Source organism: Muntiacus reevesi, chromosome 6, assembly GCF_963930625.1.
Source record: "Muntiacus reevesi chromosome 6, mMunRee1.1, whole genome shotgun sequence".
Lineage (NCBI taxonomy): Eukaryota > Metazoa > Chordata > Mammalia > Artiodactyla > Cervidae > Muntiacus > Muntiacus reevesi.
Window position 1 is genome coordinate 27917692 of NC_089254.1, and position 14156 is coordinate 27931847.

The window sequence follows — 14156 nt, forward strand, 5'->3', positions numbered from 1 at the left end:
AACACATAGCTCTTTGATCCAACACTGGAGAGAGCAAACATTGGAAGGACGGAAGCCCACTTACTTTGGAGTCTACACTCTGCATTTACAGCCCTGAGATGGAATGTCCATTACCTTCAAAAGGTCAGCTATTAACGGCAGAACGTTCTCATTTTTCTGTGGATGGTACTCTTTTCAAGATTACACCTGTCCTAATACAGGCACAATCTCCTCCTCATCCCACCTCATCCTCCTGAAGCAGGAACACACACACAAATTGCTGCAAATTGAAACGATTTGACAAGTACTATCCAAGATCAGTTTATTTGAAGTTTTCTGGATTAAAGTGTTGGAAGAACTAAGGAATCCACTTCAAAACGCTCTGCTTCAAGTAGCAGCTTAGAGAACAAAAGGAAGACAAAAGTGATTTCCACAATTCCGGCATACTTACCCATTGGAACTCTGAGAAGTATGTAGCAAACTAATAAAAGCCAAAGTCAAATCAGAAGCAGCAGTGTTTGTTGTTGCTGAAAGACACCCCGCACTACTGACTTTATTGACTGACTGGTATTAGGGCATTAAAAAGAGTGTTTTGTCTAATTTCAGCGCTTTAACAGATTTTAGCATGGATATACACAACTAGTTTTGCTCGGTGATGCTGCTGTTTGACCAACCGAGTCAAAACGACTCTTTTTCGTAAGCGTCGTCGGTAATTCGAATTTCCTTCCCCGTAGGTACTAGGAAATAAGGACCGAAATTTCAAACCGGCCAGAAATTGTAGGAAATCTGCGGGAGAAAATTAAAGTCAACCCAGTGCTGACTTTTAAAAGGCCTGATATAAAAAATAAAATAAAAAAGAAAAAGGCCCGATATGTACAAGTTCCTAACTCAGCTGCTGGGAAGACCCTTGCGGACAGACGGTTCCAGAATCACTTTACGCACCAGCAGCCACCACGCTCTGGGGCAGGCAAGACTCGCGAGGCCGCGCTCGCCGCGCGAAGACGCGAATATCCGCGAGTTCCCGCGATTAGTTGTCCGGGCCACCTCAGCGACGCTCCCCGTTTTTTTTTGTTTGTTTTTTTTTTTTCCCTTCAGGGTGTATCGGTGGTCTCCTGTCCTTTCACTGTGTTATGCCATCTAAGAGGTCAGGAACTCTTGGCAAGGAAAACTCAAGGTTGTAGCCGACGCGTGGGGTAGGGGGATTAGAAACACTAAGAGAGGCTCCCCCCTCACATCCACCTCCCACGGTGGTACCCGCCCAGCGCTTTCCTGGAGCTGCAGCGCCCCAAGAAGTCACTTAGTGTCCTGTCCTTGGGACTCGAGAATAAAAGGTGAGTGGACAAGGTTCCCCACCCGTCTCAGGTCTGGATGAAACGGGCCACCCCGTAGTTTCCCAGGGCGCGGAGCCGGGACCTCAGACAGCACGGCGGAGGGTTTCCGCACACAGCAGTCATAATATCTGCACAGCCCTTTCTTCTCTCCCCTCGCCCTGCCCCGACCTCGACAGCCGCCCGGCCCCAGGCCCGGCGCGCAGGCCCGCGCCGCCTCGCACCTCCCGGTCTCGGGCGTAGGCCGCCCGCCCGCGCGGTCTGGACCGCGGCGGCGGAAGGCGGAGGCGCGGGCGCTGGGCTCCGCCGCTGCCCGGCCCAGCCCCGCCCTGCCCCACCCTCCGGCCCTCCCCTCCGCTTAGCCGCGCTCTCCTGCCGAGCGCCGCTGCCGGCTCCGCGCTCTGTCTCGCTCGGCCGGCGGCCGCCGTGTTCCCCGGCCGGGAAGGCCGCGTCGGCTCCCGCCAAGGGGGAGGCGCCACCCCGCCCCGGGGCGGGCGTTCCGCGAGAACCCCGGCCGGCCACAAAAGCCCCTTTTCGCGGCCCGGGCGGGACGGGAGTCGGGTGTGCGGCGGCGGCTCCCCACCCCTGCACTCAGCCGCCCGCCTCGCTCCTCCTCCTTCCCTCCCCGGTCCCTCCTCCTCTCCCGCCCCCCGAGGGTTCGCACACCCCGCGGGCGGGAAGGTGCCGCCCTCGGGGCGGACAAAGGGGCAGGCCGGGCGTAAGGGGGCTGCGGCCGGCACGCGCGGCCGCGGGAGGGGCTCGCGCGTCCCGGGCTGTCGACCTGACTCCCAGTGGGCGGCCGGCGCGGCCTGGGGGCGGGCGGTGAGGCCGGGGGGCGGGGTGCCTGCCCCACTCCCCCCGCCCCACCCCCGGGACCGCGGGGGGCGTGTGTGCGGAAGGGGGTCGCGGACAGGTCACGGGGCCTGGGACTCACCCCACCCCACCGGGGCAGGAATTGAACCTCCTGTTCTGCTCGTCTCCCCCTCCAGGTTTTGACTGGACTGGACTTTAAAGCTCCTTTAGAAAATTTATATTCTCGTTTTTCTGTCAGTGATAATACATTAGAACCACCCAAAGGGCTAGTTAAACGCAGATTGCTCGGCCCCAACGCCAGAGTTCCTGCTTAAGTAGGTCTGGGGGGGCGGAGGGGACCGGTAATTTGCATTTCCAAATAGTTTCCATGTGATGCTGAGCTGCTGATTCGGGTACCACACTTGAGGATCACTGCTACACCATTCTCTCCGCACCACTCCCTTCCTCTAGAAATGGGGAGAGGCTCTCCTACGGGATTTCCCAAATACACTGGTTGTGCTGTCATTGCCAAGGTACTTTCCCCTCTTTTGAAGGTAAGCTGTACAAAGAGTATGAACTGGATTTTCTTGCCAGCGGCTCTAAATTTGAGACTGACTAAATGCTGGAATGTAATACTAGTGTGGAGAGCTTTCCTCGTAGCTCAGTTGGTAAAGAATCTGCCTGCGGTGCAGGAGACCCGGGTTCGATTCCTGGTTTGGGACGATCCCCTGGAGACGAAATGGCAACCCACTCCAGTATTCCTGAGAATCACAGGAATAGAGGAGCCTGGCATGCTACAATCCATGGGGTTGCAGTAGTCGGACGATTTAGTTACTAAACCATCACCAATCCTAGTGTGAGTGGTGCTTGAGAAAGAGGCTGCAAAGAGGTGAACCAGAGAAAGCCATAGTTCAGCTGGTCATTTCCCCAGATTCAAAACCGGAGCCAGGGAGATGAGTCCTGTCGCTCCAGTACAAATTCAAAAGGCAATCAAGTAGTTCCCTTCTGATATACTGACAATCTCCTGCCTGCTCTTATTTATAAATTTTTAATTTTTTTCCTATCCTATGTTCTTCATACTTTTATATCTTACTGAAGGACCTAAAAGTGTTAAAACAGGGCACAAGAACTAGATAAGTATGAAACTTTATTTAAAAGCCACATTACTGTTGAAAATTTCTCTGATGCTTTAAGAAAGCATAGCTGTGTTTTTAAAGCTATGTATTTTTAATTATTAATAATTCATCTGATTTTAAACGCATCCCCTGCCCTCTCAAATCTGATTTCTCAAAAAAAAAAAATTTTTTTTTTAAATCTAGTGTGAAATATATTTTGACATTTCAATCCAGTTAGAGTTAGTTGAGGAAATTCCCCAAAAAAGAGACATGCTAAAGTTTTCTTATCCCCAGTGGATGTTGTTAGTCATCTGATTTGAGCCTTGTAGTTTTCATTGTCAATACTTGGGTTCTCTCAAAGGAAAGAAAGTTGGGGACTTGCATTCACTGTTTTTCAAGAGGAGATTAAACACAAAATCGATTTAATGGAGCATCTGTAATCTTAAATACAAGAAGTCAAGAGCTAAGGCTGTAATAGAAAGGTTAGCTTTTCTCCATTGTTCACACTCTCTAACTCATATTTTTGGAACTTAATTATCAATGAAAGCTGCTACATCGATGCAATACAGTATAGACAAATTACAAGAACCTTTTACTTCTTCCAACTGGGTTTAAATTGCAAATCTTAACAGTGAACTGTGTGCTTTTGGCATTGAATATTCAATACAGTGAAATGTGTTTTAAGTGAACCACCCAAGGACCCAGGAACATTTGCTTAATAATGATACTTTGCAATTCTATAGGGCCTTTCAGGCAAGGATCTCAAGTGGAATGCTCTTTAACTACACCCTGCATGGGAAACCTTGAGAATATTTTAAAGTGCTCACTTAAGGCTTATTGGAAAGAATCCTTAGTATAGATTTCACAGTGTGGTTTTAAGAAATGAGGTACTGCAGAATTTTCAATCTCAAGGGTATCATATTCATGGGTGTTTGATGGTTACTGAATATTTGTTAGTTATTTTCTGTGAAGCTTAAAATGTATATATTTCCCCCCAACTTTTTATTTTGAAACAATTTCAAACTTACAGAAAAGTTTGAATAATAGCACAATGAACCATTTCAGTGAACACCCATATTCCTTTCTTCTAGGTTAACATTGTTAACATTTTGTGACAATTGCTTAGATTCTCTTTCTTTCTCCCTGTACATATTGACATACTGTATCTATATAGGTAGACATCGATATAGTATAAAATAATTTGTTTTCTTGTTTGTTTATTCATGTACCTGCATTTAGTTCTGTAGTTCCTGTTTAACTTCTGAGCATCATTAAACTTCACTCCTAAATGCTCCTCCAGATTCTTCTACCTAACTATAATGCCTATAAAGAATGTATTCTTATTGTTGATTTTTAAAAAGAATTCCATTGACCTTATTTTTGACTTCAGAATTTTGTCAGTGTTGTTTATGAATTCTGTAAAGAGATTTAAGCCAATGCTAGCATAAGTGATCTAAAATACCTAGGTATCTTGGGAACTTAAGAACCCAATTAAATAATTATTATAGAAACAATATATATTAAGTGTTTTGAAATCTAATTTCAAAAATAATTCAAGAAACAGAAAATCTTTTTAACGTGCTTATGAAACAAGAGGAACATTTATATTCCAATACAAGTCCATCCCCACCCCTCCACCCCCTGCTAAATTTAATCTGCTTTTACCTTAATTAATGTTTGATCTAAATTATCAGAATAATTGTCTTAATTATCCACTTCATTTTGCTAGCTAGTGTAGACTTGACCAAAGTGAAAATAGCATTGGCAGTTATGTACTTTGAGAAGTGTATGCAGACAATTTACATAATTTAGCCAAAATGGCCAATTAATTGGTGTAATTATGAATGTCTAGACTTGGCCTTTATTGGGTAGGCAGAAGTAAAACCACTCCTCTTTCCAATGGTTGTTTGCCTCTAGCTTGAAAGATCCATATTTTTCTTGTATTGAATATTTTTACATTCTTAATTTAAAATATTCTCATATTTTTATTATTTAGGCATGTTAATTAAGAGTAATTATCCAGAGACTATCAAGTGCATCTTCTTGCCTCTTACAAATCCTTGAATTATGACATAACTTAATGTGTGATTTATCCCACTTTTGGAAATGTATGTAATTACATATTTATCTCCATAGTGTTACTGCCTTATACTTAATATTCACTCATTAGCATTATTCTCTTTTCTAGGGCAAGTCAACTTCTAACTGCATGAAATTCCCAGAGCTTAAAGTCATTTTACAAATAAATGTTAATGAATTTCTGCAGTTTTTCAGGTGTGAAATTCATACAGCTTTATGTAAAAATTATTGGGAACTTTAAATTTTTTACATACAATTACCTCCTTAGGTTAGAATCACTGCTACTTTGACTATTTAAATATAATGTTTTCTTTTATTCTTATGTAGTTCACATTTTAAAACATGTTTCAATAAAGTCTTAATCTTCTAAAGCTCTTTGTCAAGGCAAAGCAAAAGTACTGATGGCTGTGTTAATCCTACTAAGCAGAGAACTGCAGTATGATTAGTTTTAATCAGAACTTAAGCATCAGAAATGTACAACCTAAATTATAAAACATGTTTTTTGACAACTAGTAACGGTTATTGTCTCTGTCCATGGAAAATTTCTTAATACTAGTCAATGAAGGCAATTGAGAATAAAAGTACTTTTATAATTAATATACTTGTACATATACTTGAAGAAGCTATACCTATAATGAATACTGACTTATAAATTGGGAAATTGACTTCTCTTTCTAGTTTCACTGGCTCTCTGTGTTGGTTAGAAGACATATCACTTAACCTGCTGAGTCTCAGTTTTTTCATTTTCAAAGCAGGGATATTACTTGCCCTGCCAACTCCACAAGTTGGACAAGATGGCTCTGAGGCTCCAATGAGATAAGGTATATGAATCTTCCTATTTGCAGAGCACCTCCTGTAGGAAGAAAGGAAAACATAAGCAATAGATGCCTGATTTCAGATTATTTAGAGTACCTGAGTAGAAGAGCAAAAGAAGTCACTAGCACATATGGTAGAGAATATGTGTTTAATGACTTGTACAAATCATTACTTAGGGTCAATAGGGAGTTGCAAGAAGACAAAACCTAGGGGTCTTGAGTGGATAAGACAATAACATGTAACAGATGTGGAATATTCTGAAGATTAAAATTTTTATTTTTCAGATTTTTTATGTGTAAACCTAAGACAGATCTAGAGCTGCACTTATTTTTTGATACATGTGATAAAGCTATAGATGGAACTGTAGCATATAATATATACCTGGCAATATAGATATATATATATAGCAATATATATAATTAGGTATGTAATATATATTATATATATATATAAAATTAAAAGGTAATTATGAGTTAGGGAAAGACCAGTTGTTGGTGCTTGCTTGTATTATTAGGTAAAATGGTATTCTGAGGCTTAATCAGTAAATATTGCCTTGTACCAGTATCTTATATATGTAAAAAAGGCAGCTGGCTCAAAAAAAATTTATTGAAGTAAATGGGGCTCCAAGACTGTCATTCTCTTTTGTTTGTCTGGGATGAGGTCCTGCCCACTTTGGGGCACTGGCTCTACATCTGTCATTCCATTTGCCAGTGAGTCTCAAAGTCAGGACACTACAGCTGTCCTGTTCTTTTCAGCCTTTTCTGTGATGGAAGAGATGAGATGACTGGCTGGCTGGTCAAGGCTTCATCACATATTCAGCAATTCTGTACAAGTACTATCCTGTAATTGTATTGTTCTCGCCTTTATTTGTGGAGCAGAACTTTTCACTCTGAAAGGTCATTGGAATGTTTATTTTACTATGTGTCCCTATTTAATTATTTTGCTTTGAGTTGTGTTTGTTAATAAAACAATGGTGTCAAACTGTTAGCCGTAATTTATGTTCTACCACGCACATGCATGCATTTGCATAGCCAGGAATAGTGAATGGAAGGGGAAAGAACACTGCAGTTGGAAGGTTCCAGTTAGGTTTCCTTCCAAATAAGGACTAATCTGTTGACTTCCTAAATAAGACGTGTGGACATAAACACAGTCTTTTGTGTTTGAAAGTAGCAAAGTCTACTAATTCAACATTAATGTCTTGGATTTGTCAGAGGAACCTGAATATAATTAATCAGATTAATTTTCTATTGGTTGGTGACTGGGCTGGTTCTGGCTAAACTAGCTTTGAGTTGGATGGAATTGGTGGCGACAAATTCAAAGTTCATTTGCACTTTCCTTGGCTGGGATGTGTATGTGTTTGAATTAGTCTTTAATCAAACCAAAAATTTTGGTGGAGGAAGCATTGTAATGAGGCATCTCTAAGGGTGCTATGTGATAGTCCTTGCATAATCGCCATGAACTTGAATGCATGATCTTGAAGCATACAAGATCACATCTTTTGCCTTCTCACTTGAGTCTCAGTTCTTTTTAACCTTGGCTGTACTATCATACTCTGTTGAGAAGGTTTCAGAAATCTTGATTCTGGACCGGACACTCAGAGGTTGATTTAACTGGTCTGGAATGTGACCTGGGGGTTGGGATACTGAAAGCTCCTCCAAAGAGTTTTGCCACATGATTCTAACTTACAGCTGAGGTAGAAAACCACGGACTCAAGGGTAGACTGTTTATCGAGTGTGCTTAAGCACTTGCTTTTGAGTTTGGCATCTCCTTTCCAGGTCTTTCCTGCAGGTCTTCAGTTATAGCTGACAATCCCAAATATCTAGGGGAGAGAAGCAGGTAGTGTAAGTTACATATATTCAGAATGGGGCTAAAGTAAACAGGATTCAGAGCCCTGTGATTGAAACACTTTCTCATTTAATTACCTTAATATCCTGCACTAAATAACTCCATTTGTGTTAAAACTACTGTTAGATTTAAAAAATTAAAAAAAAAAAAAAGTGTGATTGGCTTACAATAATATGTTAGTTCCAGGTGTACAACGTACTGATTCTCTGTTTCTATACATTACAAAATTATTACCACAATAAGTCTAATTACCATCTCTCACCAGAAAAAGTTTTTATAATATTATTAACTATATTCCCCTTGCTGTATATTTCATCCCCATAACTCATTTATTTTTCAGCTGGAAGTTTGTACTTCTTAATCTCCCTCACCAATTTCAGTAGAATTCACCTGTGAACCTGTCTGATTTTGTTTGCACTTTTGTTTGTTGGGAGATTTAAAAATATCTGATTCAGTTTCATTACTGGTAATCAGTAAGTTCATATTTCCTTTTTCTACCTGATTCAGTCTTGGGAGATTGTACATTTGTAGATATTTATTTATTTCTTTGAGGTTATCCATTTTATTGGCATTCAAAGCTAATGATTTTTGTGTTTCTGTGGTATTTGTTGTAACTTCTTTTTCATTTCTGATTTTATTTATCTGGGCCTTATTTTATTATCTGATTTTGTTTTATTTATCTGTGTCCAACAAAGAGTCAGACACACTTAGCAACTCGAGAAGAACAATTCACTTTAAAAAAAAAACAACAACAGCCTAATGGGTATAACTGCAATTTAAGATAATCAGTACCAGTAGTTAAGTGACCAAATTAAGTATATAATTTGATTGTTATTGTTGTTCTTCAGTCACTAAGTTGTGTCCAACTCTTTGCAACCCCATGAACTATAGCTTGCCAGACTTCCCTGTCCCTCACTATCTCCCTGAGTTTGTTCAACTCATGTTCATTGAGTCAGTGATGCCAGCCAACCTTCTCATTCTCTGTCACCCTCTTCTCTTGCCCTCAGTCTTTCCCAGCATCAGAGTCTTTTTCCAATGAGATGGCTCTTTGCATTAGGTGACCAAAGTATTGGAGCTTTAGCTTTAGCATCAGTCCTTCCAATGAAAATTCAGGATTGCTTTACCTTAGTTGTAGACTGGTTTGCTCTTCTTGCTGTCCAAGGGACTCTCAAGAGTCTTCTCTACCACCGCAGTTTGAAAGCATCAGTTCTTCACTGTTCAGACTTCTTTATGGTCCAACTCTCACATCTGTACATGACATCCAGAAAAATCCAGAAAAATCCAGAAAAAATCCAGAAAAAAAAAAATTGACTATACAGACCTTGGTTAGCAAAGTGATGTCTCTGCTTTTTAGTACACTAAGTTTGTCATAGCTTACCTTCCAAGGAGTAAGGGTCTTTCATTTCATGGCTGCAGTCACCATCTTCAGTGATTTTGGAGCATAAGAAAATAAAATCTGTCAATGTTTCCATTTTCCCCCTATCTATTTGCCATGAAGTGATTGGACCAGCTGCCATGATCTTAGTTTTTTGAATGTTGAATTTTAAGCCAGCCTTTTCACTCTCCTTTTTTACCCTCATTGAGAGTAAAGACAACAAATTTAATTCCATTATAAAAACCTATCTCAATGTTAATAGTTCCTGAAGAAAATGAGATTTAGGGACTTATACTTAATATAGCAGATTGAACATGTATACTTTCTTCACTTCTCTTCAGAAACCTATCAAAATCATAATGGAATAATATGAGAGAGCAAAGTAGAACCAGAAGTAAACTAGGAAGTGAATAGTCATGGAGTCCATGAAGCAATCCAGTCAAAGAACAGAAGTGAAGTAAAGAATGACAAATGGGTTTAGAGGGAGCCACCAACCCATATTGAAATAGGAGGCTATGGGAGGAAGGATTTTAGGAAAAAATGTAAAAGTAATGAATTGTTTGATGTACACAAATTGGGGTAAAACAGTTGTTCAGTTCAGTTCAGTTGCTCAGTCGTGTCCGACTTTGCGACTCCATGAATCCCAGCACACCAGGCCTCCCTGTCCATCACCAACTCCCGGAGTTTACTCAAACTCATGTCCATCGAGTCGGTGATGCCATCCAGCCATCTCATCCTCTGTCATCCCCTTCTCTTCCTGCCCCCAATCCCTCCCAGCATCAGGGTCTTTTCCAGCGAGTCAACTCTTCGCGTGAGGTGGCCAAAGTATTGGAGTTTCAGTTTCAGCATCAGTCCTTCCAATGAACACCCAGGACTTATCTCCTTCAGGATGGACTGGTTGGATCTCCTTGCAGTCCAGGGGACTCTTAAGAGTCTTCTCCAACACCATAGTTCAAACAGTCCAACTCTCACATCCATACACAACCACTGGAAAAACCATAGCCTCGACCAGACGGACCTTTGTTGGCAAAGTGATGTCTCTGCTTTTTAATATGCTATCTAAGTTGGTCACAACTTTCCTTCCAAGGAGTAAGCGTCTTTTCATTTCATGGCTCCAGTCGCCATCTGCAGTGATTTTGGAGCCCCCAAAAATAAAGTATGACACTGTTTCCACTGTCTCCCCATCTATTTCCCATGAGGTGATGGGACCAGATGCCATGATCTTAGTTTTCTGAATGTTAAGCTTTAAGCCAACTTTTTCACTCTCCTCTTTCACTTTCATCAGGAGGCTTTTTAGTTCCTCTTCACTCTCTGCCATAAGGGTGGTGTCATGTCTGAGGTTATTGATATTTCTCCCAGCAATCTTGATTCTAGCTTGTGCTTCTTCCAGCCCAGTATTTCTCATGATGTAAGTTGTAAGTACATAAAACAGTTGTAAGTACATAGAAAACTTGGGCTTCCCTAGTGGCGGAGTGGTAAAGAATCTGCCTGCCAAGCAGGAGACATAGGTTCAGTCCCTGGTTCCGGAATATCCTCTGGAGAAGGAAATGGCAACCCACTCCAGTATTCTTGCCTGGTAAATCCCATGGACGGAGAAGTCTGTAGGGCTACAGTCCATTGGGTCACAAAAGAGTCAGACATGACTCATTGACTAAATAACAACAACATAGAAAACTAAACCAATGTGAAATCATTAAAATTAATAACTACAGGAAAAATAAAAAGTATAATGAGAGGAAACATAGTAAAAAATACCACTTGGCTCACCCAATAGTAAACAGTTTTTATGTAATTGTAATATAGTAAATATCAATTATTAATCTAAATAAAATTTTTGATGTAATTATATTTGGTGGATGGGGGAGATAAATGTATATTTCTTTTTTTGAAAGAGAGGTGAGGTGGTGTAAGAGAGCTCAATTGTCATTCATGTCATCCATGATAGAAAATCAGTAGTTTGTATGAAAAATTTTTTATATATTTACAATTGGAAAATATGTACTTAATTAGTAACAGCAGTTGCTTTGGGCTGCAGGATTTTGTTGGGCGGGGGATGGTGGACAGAACTGGGAATGGGATAGGGAAGACTTTTTAACACTAGTTGATTTGATTTGATTTTTAATAGTAATTGATTTGGTAATAGTTGATTTGATTTAGTAGTACCATGTACATGTATTACATAGGGAAAATTTAAAATTAATTTAAATAAATATCTTTTATAAAGACAAAATGTGGTTTGAAGAAGCACCCTCAAACTAATCTTTCACTCCTAAAGTAGTTAATGTGTACATGTAGTTTTTTTTAAGTCTTCCCAAATCAAAATAGTCTTTTCAGGTTGTTATTTTTGGGAATGCTAAAGTCCTCAGCAACTCAGTTCAATGGGCTCAGAGTTCTAATGAAACAATTAAAGCAAAACCAAATTATAACAATGAAGGAAATAATTTACTTTTGATTTTTATTTCACCTCTTTGATGTCTTAGTGGCGTAGTGCAGTGGAATCAACATTCCTGATTGAACAAGTTCTATTACTTCCTGATTAGGCGATCTCGGGCTAATAGTTTAACTTCTCTAAGCATCAGTTTCTTCTCTAAAAATCGAATGATAAGATTTTCTATCTCATAGGGCAGTTGTGAGGATTAAATGAAATGAATTATTTAGCAAAGTATTTGGACTGTCATAGGCATTACTTAATGCTAACTGCTATTACTCATCCTTCTTTCTTCCTAGAAAACAGAATATTCTCTAACAGCTCTATATGCATTGTCTTCTACCACTGGGCAACTAGAGGCTTTTTAACTTGCCCTATTAGTTATTGCTTTATCTCTAGATACATCTATTTTTATAAGCACATGAATTATGGACCATTATATCACAACTGAACTAATTTCTTAATGAGTGTCTTAATTATAAGTTATACGAGAACAGGTAACTAGTTTCTGATGTTCTGAGGGAGTAAATTTTTTCTTTTTTTTTCCTGAGGGAGTAAATTTAAGATTAATTATAATTGTATAGAACTTTCATTTGTCAAGCTTAAATTGCTATGTAAATAAAATCTGATTAAACCTTTGAGTAATTTATGATTCCCATTTGGCAGATGAGAAAACTGAGGTTTGAAAGTTATAGGTTTATAGGTTCTATAGTTTGTCTTTAAAAGACCTGTTATTAAAAATAAATAAATAAATAAATAAAAGACCTGTTATAATATGTTATGTGCCTTAATTCATTTTAACTTCCTCATTTTAGCACTATCAAAAGTGTTACTGAATAGGTAATAATACAATGTTTCAAAACTTGAATATGCAGCTGTGATAACTTTGTGCCGCAAATTGGGTAATATTTCTGAATCCCAAAGAGCTGTCAGGACTGTCCTTGATTGCTGCAGGGTCAGTAAGGTTTTTCCCCATGAACTGCTTTGGTAGGTTTGCGCGTTTATGCATGCAGTAACCGCAGTGTGCTCACTGTATGATAGGCACAGTGATTAGGGTTGGGCATCCATAGTGGAAAAGGTATGGTTCTTACCTATCCCAAGCAGTTCCAGCAGGGAGATCTATCTGCATTTGTAACATATTGCTGTCAAGGACATGATGCAAATGTGAACAAAGTTCCCAGAAAAATAGCACCTAGGTATATGCAGAGAACGTCAAACTGGCTTAGGCCATTCCCTCCTACACTATCCAGGGGCACAGACCTTTCCTCTGGAACTTGTCCTCCTCTCTCTGAGAGGAGACCCCAGGCGGATTGTATTGGCATTACCCTTTCAAAGAACTTTTCTCATGGAAAGGGCCATGGTATTTACTTCTTTCTTGCAGGGTTCTTTTGACTATCTCCTCAGTTTCTCTAAGATCCTTTACATGAGTGACAGTATTCTAATCTCAATCTTCATCTTAGTGAATGGACCTCTAGTTGCTGAGACAGTTGGGTTCTTGGCTTTGGATGTCAATTTTCAAGTGAATAACAAGCATTCATTTTCTGGGGTCCAGCTCATGAAGGCACTTGACAAACATGACTGCAAAGTCTATGCTCCATCACTACATTATACTACCTCTGAAACACATTTTCAGTGTCTCTATAAATAGCAGAAATATGGGATTTCCTTAATGATCTGATAATGACTTTTCATTAACTTGTTTGTGTTGTCCTTGTGACTTGCTCATACTGGAATACAACTGACATGCATAGTGTGACCACAATGGCTGATATATCCCCCTCAAATTTAAGGTGGTCTGTACTGGCTAAGAGTACAATGATTTGAATGTTGGGCCTTGTTCATGGCCCTCTTGGGTAAATTACTTAACTCTTCTAATGCTCAGTTTCCTTATCTGTGAAAGGAGAATAAAGTAGGAATTTCATACAGTTGTGAAGAATAGATCATTGTAAGTACCTAAATCAGATTGGGCTTTACTATTTGCTCTGTTCTAGCTGGGCATGAATATTTGAGGAAAATACACGTAGGGAGAGGCTGCCAGCTTGTCTTCTGCATCTTCCGTCTGCTGTGGCTGATTAGAAGGTCGTGCCGTTTCTCCATCATATCTCACTTTGGTATTTGCCTCATTTCCAGAGACTGGATCTACAGGTGGAGCCTTTCCTACCCTCCTTCCATCCCTGAAATGGCAGCTACTGTGAGATTTCATAAGTCTAGGGGATGTATTAGTTGGGATATTGGGAACTGGTTGAATTTCACTTGTCTGGTGGTGGTTTCCCAGAGCTTCAAGATTATAAATAGGTTAGTAACACTATTCCCAAGAGAGTGTGTTTAAATATTATATAGTCTGGAGCACCTAATAATTTTAGAGTATGAGAAGTATTACTTTTTCTCTATAATATAAA